This window comes from Polypterus senegalus, chromosome 3, assembly GCF_016835505.1.
Source record: "Polypterus senegalus isolate Bchr_013 chromosome 3, ASM1683550v1, whole genome shotgun sequence".
Lineage (NCBI taxonomy): Eukaryota > Metazoa > Chordata > Cladistia > Polypteriformes > Polypteridae > Polypterus > Polypterus senegalus.
Genome location: NC_053156.1, coordinates 14,857,738 through 14,882,365, shown reverse-complemented (window position 1 = coordinate 14,882,365; position 24,628 = coordinate 14,857,738). Strand labels below are relative to the sequence as shown.

The 24,628-nt window shown below is 40.7% G+C and overlaps 1 long non-coding RNA gene across 1 annotated transcript in view; it reads left to right on the top strand.

Annotated features, from left to right (window-relative positions):
• The window catches only part of LOC120524867, a 101,674-nt gene that overhangs the window by 57,886 nt on the left and 19,160 nt on the right, over positions 1 to 24,628 (top strand). The gene's annotated exons all lie outside the window — the stretch shown is intronic.

Genomic DNA, 24,628 nt, shown 5'->3' with positions numbered 1-24,628 from the left:
ATTTAAGCATGATTAACACACTATGCATTAGAGAAATAAAATAAGTCATAAATAATGTAGATACATAGAGAATATGATAGGGGTATTATGTCAATAAGTGAATACAAAAATACATGTCCTGATTAAGAAGTCTTCTGGCATGAGGGTCAAAACTCCTTTCAAGTCTCTCAGTTTTGGCTTTAAGACTACTTAAAGCCAAAACTGTCTGCCTGATTTCAGTAGGCTGAACAGGCAGTTCATAGGGTGTGAAGGGTCTTTATTTTGATTACCTGATAGATCTGCCATTTTTGAAGGGTCCATGAATTCTGCAGTTCGATTATCTGTCTGTGACCAGAAGCGTGTAATTGTGTTATGCAGCAGGACTATGAACAAAAACACAAAAGCAAGAAGACAACTGAATGACTCAAATGAAGAAAAAAAAAAACTCAAGATTTTGGAGTGGCCTAGTCAAAGTCGAAAGAGAAAGGAGCAGTTCACGCTCACTAATTTACCATTATGTTCGCATTAAAGCAGTTTTACAAAGAAGAGTGGGCAAAAATTATTTGAAAGTGGTATGAAAATCTGATATCAAATTATAGGGGGCACTGAGTTGCTGTTCCCTGCATCTAAACTTGCTGCAACCAAAAATTGACACTTTGGGGGCAAAGGTTTTTTTCACGTGGGTGATAGGGGTGTTAGATAACTTTTGTTCCTTAAATATAAAGAAAGCAATGATTGAAAAACTGTATTGAGTTTTCACTCGGGTTCCCTTTTTCTAATTTGTTTAAACTCAATAGTTTGTTTATTTTTCCGTCCTCATGCAATGCCACATACCATGGAATGACAAAGCAAAGCAGGATTTTAGATATTTTTGCAAATTATTAAAACCAAAAACCTGAAATATCACTTTGGCATGTGTATTCAGAGCCTGTCCTCAGTATTTTCTTGTAACCCCTTTGGCTGTGATTCCAGCCTGGAGTCTTCCTTGCTTTGACGCGACAAGATTCACACACCTGGATTTTTTGGTTTTACTGTCATTCTTCTCTGCAGATCCTGTTAAGCTCTGTCAGGTGGATAGAAATGATTGATTACAGTCATTTTGTAGTCTCTCCAGAGAGATGTACTGTATGTTAGTTTTCAAGCCTGGGCTCTGGTAAGCCCCTCAAGGTTCTTCCTAGAGTTGTCCCTAAACCACTGCTGTGTTGTCCTTTAATTTAGGGTTACTGTCACTTGTAAGGTGAACCTTTGGTGCTGTCTGAGGTCCAGTGTGCTCTGTGCAGATTTTCATAAAGGGTATTTTTGCACTTTGCTCCATTAAGCTTTCCCTAAACCTTTTCTAATCCCTGCTGCTAAAGAGAAGAAAAAAAATGATTGCATAATGCTGTCACCACCATGCTTTCCCTATTGGAATGGTGTTGCACAGGTGATGAGTGGTGCCTGCTTTCATCATATCACAGAATGTTGTTTCTCACAGTTTGAAAGTCCTTTAGATGCCTTTTTGCAAACTTCAAGCGGGCTTTCATGTATCCATGTGTCATAAAGCCGAGATCTGCAGAGTGTCGAAGTGAGAATTTTCTTTCTGGATGTTTCTCACATCTCCACATAGGTTCTCTGCTGCTCAGCCAGATTGACCATTGGGTTCTTGGTCACCTGTCTTACCATGGCCCATCTCCCATGATGGCTCAGTTTGGCCAGGCAACCAGCTCTAGGATAAATAATGGATATTCCATACTTATTCCATTTTTGAGGCTACTGTACTCTTTAGAAACTTCAGTGCTACAGCCTTCCCCAGATTTGTTCCTTGATGTATTCTTGTCTGTAAGGTCCTTAGGCAATTTCTTGAACCTCATGGTTTGGTTTTGCCTCAGTTGTGGGACCTTCGATAAACACTTGTGTGTGCCTTTTCCTAATCAGTCCAATCAATTGAACTGACCACAAGTGGACTTGAAACAGCTCAACAATGATCAATAGAAATGGATGCACCTTAAACAGATTTCAAGCGTCATAGCAAAGGGACCTGAACAGGATATTTTAGTTGTTTTTTTTTTTTTAATTTTTAATAAATGTGCTGCCTTGCAGTTTAGAGACCCGGGTTCGCTTCCCAGATCCTCCCTGCGTGGAGTTTGCATGTTCTCCCTGTGTCTGTGTGGGTTTCCTCCCACAGTCAAAAGACATGCATGTTAGGTGCATTGGCGATTCTAAATTGTCCCTAGTGTGTGCTTGGTTTGTGTGTGTGTGTGTGTGTGTGTGTGTGTGTGTGCGCGCGCGGCCTGTGGTGGGCTGGCGCCCTGCCCAGTGTTTTTTTCCTTCTTTGTGTCTTGTGTTGGCTGGGACTGGCTCCAGCAGACCCCCGTGACGCTGTAGTTAGGATTTAGCGGGTTGGATGATGGATGGATAGTAAATGTGCTAAAATTTCTAAAAACCTCTTCTCACTTTGTCATTCTGGGGCATTGAGTACTAATTGGTGAGGGGGGGAAACTGAATTAACACGATTTTGGCAAATGGCTGCATCATTACAGAATGTGAACAATGTGAAGGGCTCTGAATACTTTAAGAATTCTAGATATCTAGACATCTTTATACAGTACTATCTTGTGGTGCTTTGGAGCACAGGCAGGTTTAATGAATTGTTAAGGTATTGAACCGGTGTACATTGTGGTTTAAAGTTCACTACCTTTACCCCTAGACAACATGTTTGTCATTGTCAAGGAGGCAAACGTGGGGGTTGCTGAAGGTCTGTAGGTGTTGGTGTCAGTTTGTACAGCTAAATGAAAGAATTACGCGTTTGTGGTCTGCAAAAGTTAAAATTAGCAAGGGAACACGATAGCCAAAAGTGTTAAACTGCTTTAAAAACTGCCATTACAGACTGTGTAAAATCTAGTGAGAGTGGCAACAACAACATTTATTTATATAGCACATCTTCATACAAATGTAGCTCAAAGTGCTTTACGTGATGAAGAAAGAGGGGAAAAAAAGACAAAGTAAGAATTCAAATCAGAGAACACTTATTAACATAGAATAAAAGTAAGGTCCGATGGCCAGGGAGGACAGAAAAAAGAAAAAAAACTCCAGGCAGCTGGAGAAAAAATAAAATCTGCAAGGGTACCAGGCCATGAGACCACCCAGCCCCCTCTAGGCATTCTACCTAACATAAATGATCAGTCGTCATTGTATTCAGGGTTCTCATGGAAGGACTTGATGATGACGGTCACATGGAATTCTGGCCTTTAATCCATCAATGCAGGAACATCACGGTGATTTGATGTGGCAGTGGTGGTGCAGGTCGCCACCACAGAAAACCGGATAAAGAACAGGAGAGTAGGGGTTAGTACGGATTGCAGAGCCTCCATGAATAATAATGATAATAAATTGAATATACAGAGTATCAGGATTAAACTAAAATGAAGTTATAAGAAAGCCATGTTAAAGTAATTTTTAGCAGTTTATTAAAGCGCTCCACTGTATTAGCCTGGTGAATTCCTATTGGCAGGCTATTCCATATTTTTGGTGCATAACAGCAGAAGCCCGCCTCACCACTTCTTTTAAGTTTTGCTCTTGGAATTCTAAAGAGACACTCATTTGAGGATCTAAGGTTACGATTTGGAATATAAGATGTCGGACATTCCGATATATAAGATGGAGCAGATTATTTAAGGCTTTGTAAACAATAAGTAGTTTTTTAAAGTCAATTCTGAATGACACAGGTAACCAGTGTAGTGACATCAAAACTGGAGAAATGTGTTCGGATTTTCTTTTCCTAGTTAGGATTCTAGCAGCTGCATTCTGAGCTAATTGCAATCGATTGATATCTTTTTTGGGTGGTCCTGAGAAGAGTCATTACAGTAATCTAGTCGACTGAAAACAAAAGCGTGAACTAATTTCTCAGCATCTTTCAATGATATAAGAGGTCTAACTTTTGCTATATTTCTTAAGTGAAAAAATGCTGTCCTAGTAATCTGATGAATATGCGATTTAAAATTCAGGTCAGAGTCAATAGTTACCCCTAAATTCTTTACCTCCGTCTTGACTTTTAATCCTAATGCATCAAGTTTATTTCTAATTGGCATATTTCAGTTTTCTCTTTATTTAGCTTGAGAAAATTACTACTCATCCATTCAGAAACACAAGTAAGACGTTGTGTTAGCGAATCAAGAGTCAGGGTCATCGGGTGCTATTGATAAATTCAGCTGCGTGTTATCAGCATAGCTGTGGTAGCTCACATTATGCCCCAAGATAATCTGACCTAACGGAAGCATGTAGATTGAGAAGAGCAGTGGGCCCAGGATAGAGCCTTGTGGAACACCATATAGAATATCATGTGTCTTTGAAGTATAATTACCACAACTAACAAAGAATTTTCTACCTGACAGGTAGGATTCAAATCAGTTTAAGACACTGCCAGAGAGGCCCACCCATTGACTAAGGCGATTTCTAAGAATATTGTGATCAATGGTATCAAATTCGGCACTCGGATCTAAGAGGATGAAAACAGGTACACGGCCTCTGACTGCATTTACCCGCAAGTCATTTACTACTTTAACAAGTGCAGTTTCTGTGCTGTGATTTGTTCTAAAACTAGACAAACTTATCAAGAATAGCAGGTTTATTGAGGTGGTCATTTAGATGCATAATGAAGGCCTTCTCTAGAATTTTACTTAAGAAAGGCAGGTTAGAAATAGGTCGAAAATTTTCAAAAGCAGAGGAGTCAAGATTATTTTTCTTGGGTAGGGGTTTAACTATACCAGTCTTGAGACAGTCTGGGAAGACCCCCGTATCTAATTATGAGTTTATTATGTCAAGAATACCATCAATTAGCACGCCCGATACTTCTTTGAAAAAACATGTTGGTATTGGGTCAAGGACACAGGTGGAGGGTCTCAGTTGAGAGAGATTTTGCAGATTTAGAGAAGATGGTGGGAGTGAAACGCCAACCGATTCCTGCAGATGTAAAAGCCACAAGCTTGTTGGGTTGTCTTGTGATTACACTTAAGTATGTATTTAACAGTTCTGGTGACTCGCTGTCCTCCAGCCCTCAGTTATCCTTGACCTGAGGCCATGGTAGGGTAGAGTGTTCAGTACTGAAGTCTATCAGACTGGCAAATCTGGGGGGGCATTTTCTGCCTAGTAAAATGTTTCAGTTAATTTGAATGCAAGCAAGAGAAATGAAAGCCATGACAGCAGTTTACCCTCAAGCTGGCTGGCGGACCCGTGTGAAATTCCTTATGTTTGATGTCACTTTAAGGCTTGTGGAAGGAATGTTGTGACAGTCTTGTGCAGTGGCATAACTAGAATTTGATGGGCCCTAATTAAAAAATAAATCAGTCAATAAATAAGAGACTCCCCCAATGTGAAATATTAACTGCAGTTAAAGAAATGACTGACATTAATGAGATACGTCAAGCGTAAAGGCTACAAAAAAAGTCAGTAGTCATAATTAATCTTTATGTAGTTATGGAAATAACGCCCTTATCTTTTTATTCTGTTTTCAGGTAAGCAAGCATGTTAATAATAAGGCCTTGGGAAGCAATAACTATGGAGTCACCATGTGCCCTTCCCATCTGTTTGAACCCAGGTGCAACTGCCCTACCCAGGCTCCCGATTTAGTTATGCCATTAACCTTATGATGCTATGGCTGTTTTTTAGTGACTTGGCTTTAAAGATGGAGCACTCAGGGACTGCAGGGCCCTATAGACATTGATCAATTTGTGACTGGTTTATTCATGATGACACCACTGGTCTGCAAGGCTACCATAAAATATGGCGGTGATGTCATAAACAGCAGAGCTACTGTTCTCTGCTGTGCATCAATACACGGTAATGGAGTGCTGCATTGTTTTTTCCCCTCGTTCAAAACGCTTCCATCCACATTAGCATTTTCAGATTGTTTTGTAGTACTAGGGTGTCGTACCTTGTTAGCCATTATGGATGTAGTGAGAAGTCAAGCAAAATGATCCCTTTAATTGGCTGACTGAAAAGATTGCAATATGCAAGCTTTCACAGGGAACTTTTTTTTAGGTATCCAATAAAGGGTGTCATTTTGCTTGACTTCTCACTACTTTAAAGTTTGTCCTCCACTCCGAAGTGCCAAAGACAGAAAAGTTTCCTATTGAGTGTGTACAGTTTGTCAGCCAAGGGTGTGGTTTGCTTATAGAGCAGATGTGAAGTAAATTGAAATGCTGAAATTGAAAATAAGACCGCATACACCTGAAGAAGGCACTAAGCTGGACTACTCTGCATTGAGTTCTCGTCAAGATTATTGTGGTGATGCCATAAGAGGATTTTTCCTTTCTGTAAAATAAACATGGATTTAACCATATCTGTCTGTCTCTTGTTAATAACTAGTGAAACTCATGGCACAAAAAACTATCAGATTTGATACTGGTGCCTGGTCTGTCTCAACTGGCATCAGATCTTTGTATTTTCTGAGATGATCAAAGAGTATCACAGCCACAAACATTTAAACACTAATTAAAGTATGAGCCTTGCAACTCCCAGCTATTGACCATGAAAATCTCTTTGCCATGAACTGCGTAAATTGAGGTAGCAGACCTCAAGATTAGGAATGAGTGGCTTTGAGGTGAGACTAACATGGACAGAAGACTCTGTTGACACACATGGCATGACTTGAACTGCACAATGCACGTTTGGTCGCAGCATTTACTACTGGGTGGTTAGGTGTTTGCTGAACAGCATGAGGAATGAAAACTATTCAAGATGTGATTTTTTTTCTATGTACCAGCCTGTTCTTTCTACAGTACACACCAGGACTCTGGTGGAACAGGAGCATCACACTGCTGTTTTCTTTTCCACAAAGTGGCAGGAGCACACACCGGCCTCCTTGGCAGCTTTTCAAATTTTAGCGTGATCCTCCTCAGCTTTGGATGAAGATCAAGATGCAGTATGACCTTAAACCCATTACTAAACTGGACAGTTCAAGTTGCACATGTACATAAACTCCACTAATTGTATAGAGAACACTGCAGGGCCAATTGGTCCACCCCTCTGCTGGAAACAGGCAAGCAACAGTCTGTTTAAAGACAATTTCACATACTACCAAAAGCTTTTTAATAGATCAGTAATTAAATTGAATACGTGATAGAAAATTGGGAAAAAAATACATTCCCACTTAAGGCTGCGAGCTGCCCTAAACAGTATAACAATAAGCTTGTTTCGTACAACATCTGTGCCCCACTGATTCTTTGTTTTTATACAAGATGTATGACTTGCTTTTAAAGGTTTCAAATGAATACTTAGTAGGCAAAGCCATGGAAAATCAAACCTGGGCGTCCTGCCAAAATAAATATGGTGAAATATTTCAAGTGTTTCAAGGCACAGTAGAATATACAGAGAAGATAGGAAAGGACAAACCCCACAGTAAAGATAAGATCACAAAGGGCAAAAGTGAAATCCGAGTCTGATCACGTGACAGTTGTACATCAACATTTTCAACAAAACTATGTTCTTCCCATCCTCACTGCTACACAAGGTATTTTCAAATGTATGCTTTTTTTTTTTATACAAAAATGTGTGTTTTTATGTTCAAAAACAATGTTTTGGTGTGGATAAAATGCCAAAATGATTAAAAAAGCAGATATGGTTTCAGATTTCTCTCTGTTAATTTGAACTAACCCTAAGACGTGACCATGGGTGACTGCAGGAATCCTAAATGAGTCTCGGGGTAGTGGCATTTTTTTTCTTTGTTTAAACCTTGTGTTAAGAATTTGTTGTTTGCAAGCAGTATTTTTTTTCTTTTTGGTTCTTGCAGTGGTTTGCTTCATTATACTATCCTAAAAGACTACAGATGGAGAAGTGTGGCCTTTGTGTCACTTTTAAACACACTGCTCTGTGACCGACTGCTGCACTTTCAGTTTTGGTGTACTGGGTCCAGTGTGTTTATCGTCCGGCTTTAGGAGGTTTGCTGTCGTGACCATTCACTGAGTTACTGTTGCTGTCCCCTACAGGCAGGAGCTTATTGGCAAAGTTATGCATCTTATGCACAATCTCTGACCTCTTCTGGAAATTCCTCTGTGATAATGTGTTAAAATTTCTACTTGAGACAACTTAATTGTAAGCATGCAGCCAGCATGGGAACACTGATCCAATTACTTATCAAGGTCAAATGTCGCTATTGTTCCAAATTCACCCTACCTAACAACTTATGCAGCTGGCTGCTTATGATGCTTGGGGATATTTTTAATGACTTTTTTTATCCTTCCAAGTGTACAGTAAGACAATAAGAAATTCTAAGTGTGCTAATGCATAGCAGTACCCCCATCGCAATAAGTGTGTCATACTCCCAAAAACCCAGTTAATGGCGTAGACTTTTATTATTTCAGAAACTGCAAGTACAAATAAATGCAATAACTATACCATGTGGGCGCTCAAGCAATCATCGGATACTGTGAAAAGGGCAGGATGCTCCTGTATTGCAGGACAGAAAAAGTCAAGGTCAGGTTTATTGCTCTGTGTACTCATTGCAATGGAATTCATGCTTGCATGTCTCTTGTAAACTTATGATATAAAAAAAATAAATTACAGATAGTGTGCTAAGTATGACTATACAAATGGATGTCTGAAAATCGAAAGTACACCATAGGAGGAGGATTTAGGAGTTGTGGATTTGAGACTCTCAACTGCCAGACAGCGTTCAGAAGCCATTAAGGAGTCTAACAGAATGTTAGGTTATATGGTGCCCTGATGTGTGGAGTACAAGTCAACAGAGGTAATGCTCAAGCTTTATAATGTGCAGGTGAGGCCTCTTCCGGAGTATTGCATGCTTTTTTGGTCTCTAGGCTACAAAAAGGACATAGCCTCACTAGTAAAAGTCCAGAGAAGAGCAACTAGGCTGATTCCAGGGCTACTGGCGATGAGTTACAATATGAAGAAAAATTAAAAGAGCTGAGCCTTTACAATTTAAGCAAAAGAAGATTAAGAGAAGACCTGATTAAAGTCTTTAAACATATGAAGGGAATTAGGCCAGTGGATCGAGATGGTGACTTTAAAATGAGTTCATTAAGAACACGGGGACACAGTTGGAAACATGTTTAAGGGTGAATTTCGCACCACATTTAGGGTGTTGTTCTTCACATAGGAAATCATAGACACATGGAATAAAAGACCAAGTAGTGTGGTAGATAGGAGTTTAGGGACCTTCAGAATTATGACTTGTATTTTGGAGAAAATAAGTGTATATATATGACACTTGAGCTGTGAATGGCCTGTTCTCATCTAAATGTACGAATGCATACTGTATATAAGTATATGTTATGGCTTCTAGGTTGATAAAAGCTAGTTTCTTTGCCGTCTATTACATTGTGAATGTCAATATACTGTGTATTTATGGTTCAAGTGTATCCCATTTTGTTGATATAACCATTGAGATGTTTGTAGTGTGACTGTGGTCATAGATCCCCATACTCCAGTAACAGGTTTAAAGGAGAGCCCTTTCAAACGGGTGTTCTTTGCACCACTCCCACTAAACACTGAGTGCAATTATGGTTTTACTTTTCTACTATTCACTTTGTGGAGCTTTGTCTTCTTCCTCCTCTCCTGACTCCCATCTGCTATGTGAGTCAAGGTAACTCCTTTTATGTCAGAACAGCTTCATGCAATGTCATGACACTGGAAGTATTCTGGGTATTTGTCAGGAGGAGCCCTCGCACAATAGGGACATTTATGCTTGGCAGCTCCCTCTGGTGGCACCCACGGTACCAAATAAGGGCTGCCTGACAGAACTACAACTCCCAGATTGCCCTGCGTTTTGGGCACATAGGTGACCCAGTTAGGGGACACAACCACCTAGTGCCTCTGTCCTTCCACTTCATTTTCCGGCCAGTAGGGGTCCTTCCAGCCATTTTGTAAAGCCAGTCTATCTTTGCCTTCTATTACTGTGTGTAGGTGTGAATGTGAGTATATATGCTTGTATGTGAAACAAGTAAAGGCCTTTGAATAATATCTCAATACTGTATATAAACAGTGTTTTTTGTGTTACAATATTTGTTCTTATGATTGGCTGTTCATTAATCTTGTGACCTGTGGATAGAGACTTAATGGTTCTACTGGTTCAAATGCCAGTTGTCAGAAAAGTGTGACATGAGAAAAGCGACTCCTCCAGGATGGCTGAGCTCTTTAATAATCCTGTTTGCCTTTCTAAAGAATTGAGCTGGCTGCCAGTCACATTCTGTACCACCTTCAACTGTCTTTGCAATTAGAAATTTCACACCACATTTCGGTCAGTTGTGAGTATTTATTGCCATATTGAATACAGCCTTGAACAGGCGTCGTTCTTCAAAATTAATCTGGGAAGAGATTCATTTGCGCAGTGACACTGAACTGCTTTGGGACAGATGGGTCTGGAAAATGGAATAATTCACACTGTGCATCTACATCAGCACTTGTTGGTGCCTGGTCTGTCTCATTTTGCATTTCATTATTGTGATCCCTGCTGGCATCCTACTTTTCCCAAATACAGTAATACAGATTTAAATATGGTATTACATTAATTGTGATCCTCGGCACCATCTGCTGACCTGGAGAATATTTTAGCTGTGAAATATCTAAACTGATGCAACAATGCACGGCTTTCAGTTGTGAAAGGGCAACCCACTGTAACAGGCTTTTTATCTTTAAACCACACACAATTCAAGCACAGTTCTCTGAGAGTAGTGGTGTAAAATGTTTTGAAGTCACGCTTTTGCTGGACAGGGCATGTTGTCGGACAGTTAAAAAGGTGTTTCTCCACATACCGTTTTTTCTTTTTCTGCATTAGGACTATCTGCTTCTTTAAAATGGGGGTGTGGGTAGAATTTGCCATCTTGTGGCTTCTTTTTCAAGTATAAAGAGCAGTTTCTAATGTAGCTTTTTCAGATTAGGCCTTTTCAGCTCATGTTTCAGTCGTGAGTAAACCGCAAAATATGCCCAACATCCACTAATTAATTAGCATAAAAACCTGGTGTTCAAATCACTTATGGTACATGAAATTTCTGCTCCACTAGATCTACCCTGGTCAACTCTAAGTGCTATTATTATGAAGTGGAAGCACTGAGGAGCAACAGCTCGCCCATGAAGTGGTAGACCACGCAATGTCATAGAGAGGGGCTGCTGAGTGGTGAAGTGCATAGTGCGTAAAACCTCTTATCTGTGGCTTTACTCAAAATAGATTTCCAAAATGCCTCTGGAAGCATCAAGAACTGTGCATCAGGATCTTCATGAAATGGGTTTCCATGGCAAGAGCAGCTGCTCACATGCTCACAAGTATCACTGTGTGCGCAATGCTAAGCATTGGGTGGAGTGGTGCAAATCATACTGCCATTGGTCCCCGGAGCAGTGGACACGTGTTCTTTGGAGGGATGAGTCACACCTTCCTATCAGTCAGTCTCCTGGATGAATTTGAATTTGGGTGGCTGCCAGAAGAACAATAACGTATGGACTGCATAGTGTCTGCTGTAAAGTTTGGTGGAAGATGGTTAATGGAAGGGTTTGGGCTTGGCCTCTTGGTTCCAGTAAAGGGTACTGCTAATGCTACAGCGTACAAAGACATTTTAGGTAGTTGTGCTTTCCAGTCAGAGCAAAGCCCTATTATGTTCTAGCATGACTGTGCCCCTGTGATCCCGTAAAAAATTGAGGACCTTGATTGGCCTGCATATGAGTTTTGATCTCAACCTCATTCAAGTCTTCTCATCCACCATCCGTACTTTATCTCACAAATGCTTTCAAGTGCTTTCTGGCTGAATGGGTGGTTTTACAAACCAACTCCGAGACCTTGAAAAAAGAAGAGTGGAGGCTGTTGTAGTGTGGCCAACTCCATATTAATGCCTATAGGATGTCTAACATGCTCATAGAGGTGTAATGGTTAGACACTTTTGGCCATATAGTGTATGATTGATAATATTATTTCACATTAAAATTCTGAGTAGATTACATAATGTAATTAATGCTGATAATTCATCCTGAATTCTCCATGTGTAGTAATGCTCAGCTTGGATAGTAACACTCGGAGACTGCCTGCTGTGAGCATCACTTGATGCCGTTTGGTGTAGTCCTGCCTCTTTGCTGCTGATTGGTGAGAATGCTTGAAGGAGAGAAAACCAATGCCTGGTGTTAATTGCTTTACTCTCCTCCCTCCCAACTCAGGTATTTATTTTTTTTTTTATCAAGTGCCTTTTCTGAATCGGTGCTCCCACCTTCATTTTCTCAGGGGCAGATTTACAGCTTATTGCCTTGTTACTCTGGGAATGCAGTAATGACTGTGGCCAACCAGCAGGCCTATATATAGCCTGGTTGCTAAGCGCATGGAGCCACCACGCTGGAAATGAATATTTCATAAATGCGTGTTATGAAGGGAGCTGAGAAGGCCTCTGTGCCCCACATGCTTTAGTTGGCCAGCTTCTGCGACATTTAGGAGAAAAGACAAAAACTGCGTGCAGCCATACCCTCCACCCGTCTCCTGGTTTTCTGCTTTTTGACTGGTGATGGAGCTCTTGAAATCGCTTAGTGTATGGTACTGACTGGGATGTTGGCAGACATGGCTATCTCTGATAATGGCATTTAAGTGGGAGTCCACAGATGGAGCTTGGAATTCTGTGGGTGTGCATGTGAATTGGAGACTAAAGGTTGTGTAAGAGAAGGTCACTTTTTGGGCTGGACGTTTTACTGCACTCGCTTGTGAGCTGTCTTATGTGAGCAGTGGGTGATGTGAATGTCTGCTTCTGGAACAGAAATTTAGGGAGATTCTGGTTGATATTAACTGATTTACACACAGACACTACTTTGTGCCCCATTGCATTATTTACAGTGAATGTGGGCACACACTGAGGTCTTGAGTGAAGCGTGTGAGCCCAGATACTTATTATTGTAACCACTGCCCCCTCATCTCATGGCCAGATAGCACATCTTTTCATGTGTGTATGCTGGGACATTACTTCCTATTCCCTAGACGTGGTGGAGGTCCGCTGCGGCAGAGGCAGAGAGGTGAGCGGCTTAGACTGGCGCCACACAGCCCCGTCCTTTCCCTCTCATCTGGGGCATGGCGGCACCGCCTCTCTCTGCTAATTGCTTGATGCGCCTTGTCTTTTTGAAGCCACACGCACTAATTGGCCGTGCTGCCAGCTGCTCTCTGTTGTCTGATGTGGCTCAGAGCATTACGCAGTTCCTGCCTCGCTTCACTTTGGTTTTTACATTATTTATTGGCTGATTGAGATCACACAAGTGGTAGTGAAGGAGAAGAAAATTGAAAAGCAACGAATGATCATAAAACACAGTAATATTTGTTGGAATTAGTGTTGTGCAGTTTATTATTATTATTAACCCTTCTATTTACCGAACCTCTTTGATCCAGTTTTGGTGTTCTCATATAATCTGCACTTTTCTCAGTAGAGTTCAGTAGTAGTTCAGAGATCAGCGCACATCAAATTTAATCAGAGGAGACGCATTAGAAGAATGATAAACTAATTGGAGTGCAGACATCATTTATGCAATAAACTATGTAGTAATAAGATACAAAATCAATATGCATCACATACTCTGGACGGAAGAGGCTGAGAAATGCATTCCCTTGGTAGACACTGATTTAAAGCCCAGCCATTTATCCCCAGCTTGACTCCAGAATATTGTCAGAAGCAGCCATCTCTCCAGGGCCTTGCAGTCACAAGGTAGATTGTGTAGATAAATAAAATGAGACTGTGATTAATTCAAAGAAGAGTCGCATCTGTATGCTGCAAATGATATAATGACACACCCCTTAATTATTAAAATTAGACCCAAATTCAAAATTTAGGTAGTGCTCTATTTGTCTCAAGAGTGAAATGTAGCTTTTTACAGAAGTTCAAGAAATACTATAACAAACAACCACCACCCTCACAAAAGTGCATACAGAATTACACAGAAAGGAGAACATTTCTGACTTGGCAGACGTTAAGAGAATATGCACCATAGAGACGTGTTGTTGTAGGTATGAAGGAGCTCCAGTCGTGTTTTTTGACACACATCTGTTAAATATTTAATTGGCTGAAAGTCCTCCATGCTGTTGTGTCAGAGAGTGGATGTGCAGCATTATGCATTATAGCCATAAGTTTTGTATTTACTTTGTCCTCCACTACTGTGTCAATAACCGAGGCCTGCCCTCTTAATCCCTTGTTGACTCAGTGGGCCTCTCTTGAAGTGCTGTTGCCAACCCATGCACACCACACTGGCCATCACAGACTACCAGAACATGTCAAGGATGTCATTGCTCGCATTAAAGGAGCACTCTTTCCTATGGGAAAAGTCTGATGTGCCCTTTCTTCTATTGTTCCTCTGTGTTATGATATCAGTTTAGTCTGTTATTGATGTGGACCACCAAGTACTCATAGAAATGTACGAAATCCTCTACCTGTAATAATAAGCAGGCATAGAGTCTCTTTGGTTCTGCGCAAATTCGATAACCATTTCTTTGAGAATTGTCTGCAATTCATCATCACCAAAATCAATGTGTTCTACCAGATTCCAATCTCCCGTCTTATATCTACCACCTCAGTACACCCCATTTGTACAGAATAATCAGTGAATTTTTGCATGTGATATAGCCTGATGTTACATTTCTAACCAGAAGTGTACTGAGTGAATAGGAAACATGACAAGTTTGTTCTTGTGGTGCTCCAGTGTTGCTCACATGTAGTCTTTGAGCCTCATAAACAGGTCTGCCGGACAAACCGTTTATTAACCAGGACACCAAGGGTTTGTCCATCTGCATATCTCTTAATTTACCCCTTAACAGGGAAAGCTGGATATTATTGAAGGCACTGGAGAAATAAAATAAATAAATAAATAATCCCTTACAGGGTTTCCATCTTTGCCTAGCATTTTTGATTAGACAAATAATTGCATCTTCCATTCTATTCTTTGTTTGATAGGCAAACTGCAGTAGGTCCAAATGGACTTGCACAAGAGGACTCAGTCCAGGACCAGCCTCTTGAAAGTCTTCATGATTAGGCTGTTGGGTCTGTAGCCATTAGATGCATGTAGGATGCTTTCCACAGCAGCAGCACTTTCTTGAGCTTTGGTGACCAACTGAACAGATAGCGGAGGTCACCACAGAGTTTGCAGGCTGGAGCCTCGGTACTCGAGGGCTGACTAAATCAAGCCCTGTGGCTTATCCTGTGTGTAGCCTTGTCAGTTGTCTTCTCACCATGTTGTCCTCTTTCTTCAAAATGGAAAAGGCTCTATTCAGCAGAAAGATGACTACATGGTTCACTGCTGTGTGGCCCTAGTAGGTAGGTAGGTAGGTAGATAGATACTTTATTAATCTCAAGGGGAAATTCACATACTCCAGCAGCAGCATACTGATAATAACAATATTAAATTAAACAGTGATAACAATGAAGGTATAACAGACAGACAATAACTTTGTATAATGTTAACGTTTACCCCCCCAGGGTGGAATTGAAGAGTCGCATAGTGTGGGGGAGGAACGATCTCCTCATTCTGTCAGTGGAGCAGGACAAGCTGCTCCTCTGTCTGGAGATAATCCTGTTCAGTGGATTCTCCATAATTGACAGGAGTCTGCTCAGCGCCCGTCACTCTGCCAGAGATGTCAAACTGTCCAGCTCCGTGCCTACAATAGAGCCTGCCATCCTCACCAGTTTGTCCAGGCGTGAGGCGTCCCTCTTCTTTATGCTGCCTCCCCAGCACACCACCGTGTAGAAGAGGGCGCCACAACCGTCTGGTAGAACATCTGCAGCATCTTATTGCAGATGTTAAAGGACGCCAGCCTTCTAATGAAGTATAGTCGGCTCTGTCCTCTCTTACACAGATCATCAGTATTGACAGTCCAGTCCAGTTTATCATCCAGCTGCACTCCCAGGTATTTGTGTGCAGTGGGTGCAGACCTATAATCACCTCTAATGATCACAGGGTCCATGAGGGGCCTGGTCCTCCTAGTAAGGAAGCAGCAGAGGGTCCATAGTTGTTCTGACCAGGGCTTGCAAATGAGTCATTATTAGCCTAAAAATGAATGTTTTTGTAAGTAATAAATGGTGTCTTACGTATATATAAGTCCTTCACCCAGTGTGAATTTTACAATACTAATTAGGCCACAAAAGAAAAATATATTCTACTCAGCAGAGTGGTAATTGTGTAGGGCTACATAATAGGCAGCCTCAGTAAATGGAGTTTGTGCTGGATCAGTGAGTACAAATGGCCATACTTGGCAACCGAGGCAAAATCCATGGAATTAGACAGGTCTGTTTTGATAAATGTGATTTTGACCTTTAGCAAAGCACCAGTGTTTGTAACAGGTTTCTTGCTTATCATCACACTATTATACAGTTTAGACAATGTAAGGACTAACCTTGAGCTCAAAATATATGTCTTCATGGTGTCAATGTATATATTCAGAATTGGCTTGTTGGGGTTCTTTGTCAGTACCTTAGATGGTAAGTCATTCGGATCCACATCTTTGATTAAGCCCAACTTGCGTAAATTGCCTTACTTTGTGTCCCAAGTCAGTTTCTTCTGATATAGTCCCTACCCTTCTCCCTTTATTTGTCAGTTTTCATAAAATTGTTGCGCTCCCTCGCAGTATGTTGCAACGTGTCCAAACAGTGTGGTGTGGTGTGATGCATTGTTCATCCCCTGTAGAGAGGGAGTCACTGTTCGAAAGCATCATTCATAGCCAGAGGAGCAGAACAGGGGAAACTGCATCCCACACATTTGGCTTCTTGTCCTGGTCAGAGTCGATCGTCCTCCCCAGTTGAAGCTCTCTGGCAGAGGGAAGCGGTTTTTCCTCAAGGATCAGAATGTATTGTGTTGCATTAATTTTCCCCACATTTTGAGTCTCTTTATCCCACAACATGACACCGCCACCCAGCGTATTTTACTCTGGGAGCTGGGTCGCCTAACTGGCGTGCTATGTTACATTTAAACCACACGTGCCAGTTAGGAGACATTTTTCCACATCTTTGCGGTATCTTCCAAGTGGTCTGCCAAGTTTTTCAGCCAGGGCATTTATCTTGCCACTTTTCCATAAAGGCTGTTTTGGGCCATCCCTTGGAGATTGTTGAGCTGTGCAAATCAAATCCAGTCATGGCCACTGACTAGAGTGACATTTGGTGTCACACTAGCTTCTCTGGCAAATGTCATTGTTGAGGACGGCCTCCCCTGGCACTGTGGCCATAGTTTACTTTTTTTTTCCATTTCTGTATGACAGAGTGCACTGAGCGGTGAGGTCTGTTCAGTGCTTTGGTATGGCGTTATTTCAGTGCCACTATTCTGAGCGCACGTAAAAAAATATTGCAAGTGCAAGTGTTGCATTTTGAGGAGAAATTTATTTTGAGCGCATAAAGCTGAATTTGAGTGAACAAAATTCATTGCTGCGCAAAAATGTATTTCAGTGTTTGCACTTATCCATATACACACACACAATAGCACCCCTCTCGCTCAGTTTTTCATTTGCGCTTGCTCGCAATGTGTTGCTTGCGCTCACAACATTCTCTGCTGCAAGCGCTCAACTCTCTGTACACCGTTATAAGTGTGCCACAAAACCAACCAATCACAGACTTGGTTTCAAAAATTCTGATTGGCTCTTACGGTCTCCAATCAGCTCGCTAGCTGCTGCATTCCGGAAACAGTCCGAAATGTAGCTAAATCCAGCTAAACTCAATTAAACCCCAATTTGCGGATAATATCTTTAATTATTTTATTTTAAAATATATTATTTGTTAAGACTATCGTTGGTGTAGTATAATGTAGTTGCATTATACAACCATGCCAACTGACTGTTTCCGGAATGCAGCAGCTAGCGAGCTGATTGGAGACCGTAAGAGCCAATCAGAATTTTTGAAACCAAGTCTGTGATTGGTTGGTTTTGTGGCACACTTATAACGGTGTACAGAGAGTTGAGCGCTCGCAGCAGAGAATGTTGTGAGCGCAAGCAACACATTGTGAGCAAGCGCAAATGAAAAAACTGAGCGAGAGGGGGTGCTATTGTGTGTGTGTGTATATGGATAAGCGCAAACACTGAAATACATTTTTTGCACGCAGCAATGAATTTTGTTCACTCAAATTCAGCTTTTGTACGCTCAAAATAAATTTCTCTTCAAAATGCAACACTTGCACTTGCAATCTTTTTTTACGTGCTTCAATATTTTTTTACGTGTGCTCAGAATAGTGGCACTGAAATAACGCCATACTTTGGTCCCCTCTCCAAATCTGTGCTGCTTTATCAATCTTTCCCAGACTTGTTTTAAATTCTGTTTTGCTTTCATTTTGGCTTGTTTGTGAAAATTGTTGAGCCTAGTGTGGAGCGCTCAGTGACAGATGGAGCAGGTGTGAACACATTGTAAGTGGATATTTGCAAACCTGCTAGTCCAGGTACGCTTTCTGGCATCTCAGCTTTATATACAGGGTGGAGGGTTACCTGCAGCTTTCTTAAAGCAGCATTCATTTGTAGAGTTTTGTTGTACACCAGCACATAACACTCTTCTACCACAATAATAAACTTAGTCAGCATCTTGGAAAGGAATATTTTATCTTCTTCTTCTTTGTTCTCTTTATCTTTTCCCACTTCTATGTGGGGTTGATGTGCTTGATCAGCTTTCTCCCAACAGCTCAGTCCTGCACCTCCTTGCCAGTTGAGCCCCTTTTTCCTTCAGATCTTCTTTTATTTTATCCATCCACCTCCACTTTGCCTCCCTCACTGTGCCTTACTATCACTCTTTTGCCCACATATTCATTGTGTCTCTTCATCACATGTCTATACCACTTCAACCTCCTATCCTGTGCTTTCTTGGGTATCTCTTCCACTTTTTTTGCACCTCTGATTGTCTCATTTTATTCTGTCCTTTTTTGTAACTCCACACGTCCATCTCAACATTCTCGTTTTTACCACAGTCATCTTCTTTTTCTGAACTCCAATTACGGCCCATGTAAATTCATACATCATTGCTGGTCGAAACATTACCTTTAATCTTCACCTTTATTCTTCAATCACTCAATACTCAATACTCCTGAGACCTTCTTCCAAATGCTCCATCCACACTGCGCACTATGGGTTATATCAGCATCTGGTGTTACATCTCGGGCTACCACTGATCCTAAATATTTAAACTTATACACTGTTTTCAATAGCTCTTTGTGCAGGCTAACTACTGAATCTTGATATCATTAAACCTAAAATTTTGTCTTCTTCATATTTATCTTCAGTCCCTTATCTTCCAAAGCCCTTCTCCATTCTTTCAGCTTCCTCTTCTCTGGTGTTACACAACACAATGTCATTAGCAAAAAAGCCTCTACCAGGGGATTGGCGTTTTGATTTGTTTATGGATGTGTCGAGACGTGGGATAAAAATGGCAAGGACTTAAAGAAGATCCAAGGTGCAGACCTACTCGAACTGGGGCCTTGTCCGTTTCCCTAACCCTGCTGCTAACCCAAGTTCTCACTCCCTCATACATGTCCAAGACAATACTCCCATACTTCTCTGGTCCTTCTTTCTCTCTCATGTAACTCCAGACCTCTTGACATGGCACTCATCATAAATCAATAACCGCCATATGCAAACCTTTGTTTTTCTCAATGCTTCTCTATGAGCTGTCTCAATACAAAGACTACATCAGTTGTTCCTCACATGAGTTTTAAAGGGTTATATCATGGTGATGTTTGGTCTTTTTCCAATGTACACAAAAACATTTTATCAAAAATTAATTGAACTACTGTATTAATATTGTATTCTCAAATTTAGTTTTCAGACCTAATTTAGGTCCCCACCAATTAGTTTTTCTGTCAAATATATCATTCAGTTTGATTTCAGAGTTATTCTGAGGTGCAGTATGTCCTTTACAGGGTCACATGCCTTTAGTTAACTGTAGCCAGTGATCTTTGTATATGGCGGCATTAACCCCTTGTTGCCTAAATTTATTTACAATTATGAAAAAAGAAATTCTTGTGTTTTTGCTGTCAAGCAGATGCTAAATTAAGGAGAAGGGTCTAGCTGCAGCCTACAATACCTATGACATAGGTCAGGTAATGCCCACCGCGTCAGTCACAAAGTGCCCTTTGACTCCGATAACCCTCCTACAACCCTAATCTTAACTATAGGGTAACAGGGCACTAATATTAATCATAGTCTAATGTGATGGGTGTTACATGACTTACGTTGAGGGCGTTTCGTGATGTTGAAGCATTATATAACTGACCTCATTGGTACTGCGGTCTGCAATTACACACTGTTGAAATTAAGTGGAGATTGTTAATTTGAATATAACATACCAGCAAACAATAAGCTGGTACATATTTTTATCTTAGCACAACTTATCTCAAATTTGGACAATTTCTCGAAATTAATAGCCAAAATCTATGTGCATGGCCGCACCAACACTTCACTTCCATCATGCAGATGTAGTTTCCACATGATTGCTAGATGGTATGACCAGCACTTCGAATATGATCCTTGGTACGTATCGAATACGCATCAACTGGCATTGGCAGGATACGTACGCCACCTCAGCTGCATTCAGGCCAAAAGCGGTTTGAAGTGATTTCGAGACAGTCGTCTACAAGGGATTGAATGTTGTCACGTTTTGGACCATTAACAATGTCCTCATGTTAGTAAAGATGAGTTTTAAACCTGAAAAGGCATCTTGACCCTCATCAGTAATTGGACTAGTAATAAGCAGCATTTTTGCAACCTCCAGTATGCCTGTTATGAGCTCAGAGTTCATATTGGTTAATAATGAGCATCTTATTTTTTTTTTTTTTTTAAGAGATTCCTCTCTGTGATTGCATAAGGCAAGGTCTGTTTTTAATGGAATACAACCCTCTAATGTCCATTTCCTAAGGCTGAACGCTTAAATTTATGAGAGGAGCAATGTTACGAACATTCAGGCCATCACATTTAATCAGCAGGCTGCTGAATATTTCAGGTTATTTTCTTAGCTGTAGCAAGCCAAGCCCTGTCAGTTGAAAAGAGTTAACTGCTGTGTCAGTGGACATTTTGTGTTTCCAAGTTGTACATTTCAAGAAATAACTCTGTAATGCCTCAGCTTTTCTTAGATATTGCAGGCTGACTAGTAAACAGTCTGCTACTGTGCATTCTCGCCATTTCAGTCCCAAAGTTAGCTTAGCCTGAAAATAAAGGACCTCTTTTATATGTGCTTTTGGATGCTCTATGCATACAACACAGTAAATCCTTTGACATAGTTGTGATGCGGTCAGTGCTACTTTGCAGAATATCACCCGTATTTAATACTTCTCAAAAGTACACTATGCATTAATTATTACTTTATATTGTGTTAAATGACAAGAGGATGCAATTAACTTTTGGCATTCTTACCTTCACTGCCCCAGTTGATTTACAGCTAACTCTATTGATTTTCTTGCCTGCTTTATAGACCTGCTTCGCAATTTTGCCTTATTATTCACTAACTAGAGTGTGTGCATGCATGCACCTTGACCAGACACACTGAGTATAGGGAGAGTATCATATGCTTGTGAGTGTGTCACGTTTATGATGAAGAGATGAATTTCAAATATTTTTGCATGTTTTCCTTGAACTTTGATGACCTGTTGTTTCATATTCAGCCCTTCCTTCGACATTCTGGAACCCACATAACCAACTTCTCTGCAGAATTTACCATTTAGGGTACATATCGCTGCACCTGCATCAAGGAAAAAAAAATAATGGCAGTAAAAACAGCGCATGTTGCTGTTTCTGACAACATTGCTGTGCTGCTCTTGCAGCCAGCGCAAGCATGTCAGGTACAGGGTGAGCCAAGACGAAGTACTACATTTCAAACATTTATTCCACAAAAACGCTACAAGTTTAAAGAAATTTTATTAAGACACAAGAATACAAAATAGATTTTTTTTCGCTGTGCTTTAAAAATGATCTCTTCAAGGTGTTGGGCCTTCATTAGCAATAACACTCCCAAGACGATTTCTGAGTGCTTGCATGGCTCATTTGGCCATTTAAAGGGGAATAACGATGATTTCGTGGCGAATAGCATCCTTGAAGGATTCAAGGTTTTAAAGTTGGTGTATGTATACCTTTGACTTGAGGGAGCCCCACAAGAAGGAATCGCACAGAGTGAGATCAGGCAAACGTGAAAGCCATCCGACATCGCCACACAGGAAGATCAGTTTCCCCAGAAATATCTCCCACAAAACTTGCATGGATCTCCACACCGAATGAGCTGTTGCTCCTTCCACTTGAAACCAGGCATCCACCACATCCATTTCTTCCAGTTGGGGCTGCAAAAAGTTCTCTAGCATTTCAATGTAACGTTGTGAGGTGACGGTGACCATTGCTTCCCCCATCTCAAAAAAGTAAGGGCCTACTATGCCAAATTCTGCAATGGCTCATCAAACTGTAACTCGTGTGCTCACTGTGCGGGAGTCTCTGAAGCTCACCAGGGTTGGTTTCAGCCCAGTAGCGAAAGTTTTCCTTATTTATGCAACCATTCAATGGAAACTTGCCTCGTCGCTGTACGTGACGATGGCATCTTGATGAACGGTTTGCAGAATGTTGGCGCACACAACTCTCTACGGCTCTCCCAGCGAGTTCCTGCTCTCCCATCATTTTGTATGGATGGAAATTAAGGTCCTCGTGCAAAATCCTCCTCAAAGACGTGTTGGAAATGCCTAAGGCAGAAGCACACTGAACGTCTAGGAGACTGCAAAATTGATGCCTTTACAGCTTGAATGTTTTCAGGTGTTCGTACAGTCAGGGGACAGCCTGGAGATTTTCTGTTCAATGTGGTACCTGTCTGTCTAAATTTAGCCAACCAATAAATAAATGTTTTCCTATTTGGGGTGTCACAGTTAGGAGGAATGCTGAAGTGCGTTCGGAAGGTCGATTTGAGTAGTGAAGATGGATTTATTGTTTTTGAAAAACACTTTAGACAGCGAACTGGACCTAGGGATGTCGCCGAATGAAAAGGGATTGCGTTTCCAAGGATCCCCACCCACCCAAACCCACTTGGCTGCCTCTACCTCGCGCAATGACTTTGAGAAATGTGGTACTCCATTTTGGCTCAGCCTGTATAAAAACTGGGCTTTAGATAGGAGTTACAGCAGTCCGCCATGTTATATGCAGCTATCGCAGCTATCTTTAAAAGTGACACCAAAGTTAAGATTGTAAATGAACAACTGGGTTTTGTTTTTATCAAATTGTTTGTGATTAAGAGAATATTGCACGGGCCAAAGAGCCAAAACAACTGGTTAGTCTGCCATTCTTTGCAAGTTTGTAATTTGGTTGTACGGAATTAAAGGTTTGTCCACCCCTGTGGAGAATCAATGAACAGGTGGGCCAGCAGGTGCAGGCTATCATCAAGTTGAGGCACTTAATCGCTCAGGTGATGCACAACACTAAGCAGAGTTATTCTTAGACTTGCAAAGGAGAGGAAGACTTTTGAAATCTCACGATTGTAGGTTTTCCTTTTCATTAAATTGTTGAAAGGACTACAGTTTTTTCCTTTTGATTGATGGAAGTGTTATTAATCTGAAGGAAATTACAAGATTGCAGTATCAGATAGGCATAAAAAGGCACAAATATACATATAACAAAAATTATTATAATAATCTGAATGTATGTTAACAAGGTACAAATATACATATAACAAGAATTATCTATACGTAGATCAACAAAGTAGATATTTAAATGTAAAGTGATAAGAATTGAACTTATCAGTTACAGTTTCACAATAAAGGATGTCAGTCACTGATTTAGCATGACATTTACTGTTGTGTAGATCAGATGGAAAAATTACTTTAGTATGTTGTAAGTCTAGAATCTGACATAATAAAATAGCTTTGGGAGGCTAAATACTTTTTCAGGGCTCTGTATATTGCACATTTTACAGAACTTCATTTTTGTGCTGTTTCATTTAATGTTGTACTTGTATTCTTCGGCAGATAGGAGTTTCAGGCTTTGGACTTTTCCCTGACTTTAATCTTTGTGTAATGCCTTTTTTCGCAGAATCAACTTTTTAGCTTTAACTGTGTGTACTCGAGCACTCGCTCTGTACGACATACTACAAATGCCCACAGTACACCAAATACAGTGCCTATAAAAAGTACCGATGACCTTATAAGTTTCCCTTTTTATCATTACGGTTTATAATATTTAATTGCAGTAGATCTATTTTGGCTTTTCAACAGAAAGAGATGCCTTAATGTCAGAGTGAAGACAGATCTCTGCAAAATGATCTAATTGAATTGCAAACACCAAATAAATTATTATTAATCTCATGAAAACAGGGTGGTCCAGATCTAATTATGCAGATCCAGATCGTCTGGATGACTTTGATTTATGTGGGGACGATTCCAGTTCGGTGCGAAGAAGATTCTTCATGTCGTCAGTTCGCACACGTCTCGATGGTCCAGGATTTTTCGGGTGATCTTCTATGTAATAAACTTAAGTTATAGCGTAATGAAAATTGCATAGTTAGATCTGGACCACCCTATATTTGCCCCCTTTAATATAACACACCTAAATCATTACTAGTGCAGTCAAGTACTTTTAGAAGTGCCATCATTAGTTAAATTGAGATCACCTGCCTGGGGCTTCATTTGTCTGTATCTGTCAGTATGGTAGCCTATTCTACTCAATAAAGGCAAAAAGAACACAACAAGCACGGGTCAGGAGATGAAGACAAGAAAATATCCAAGTTACCAAATACCT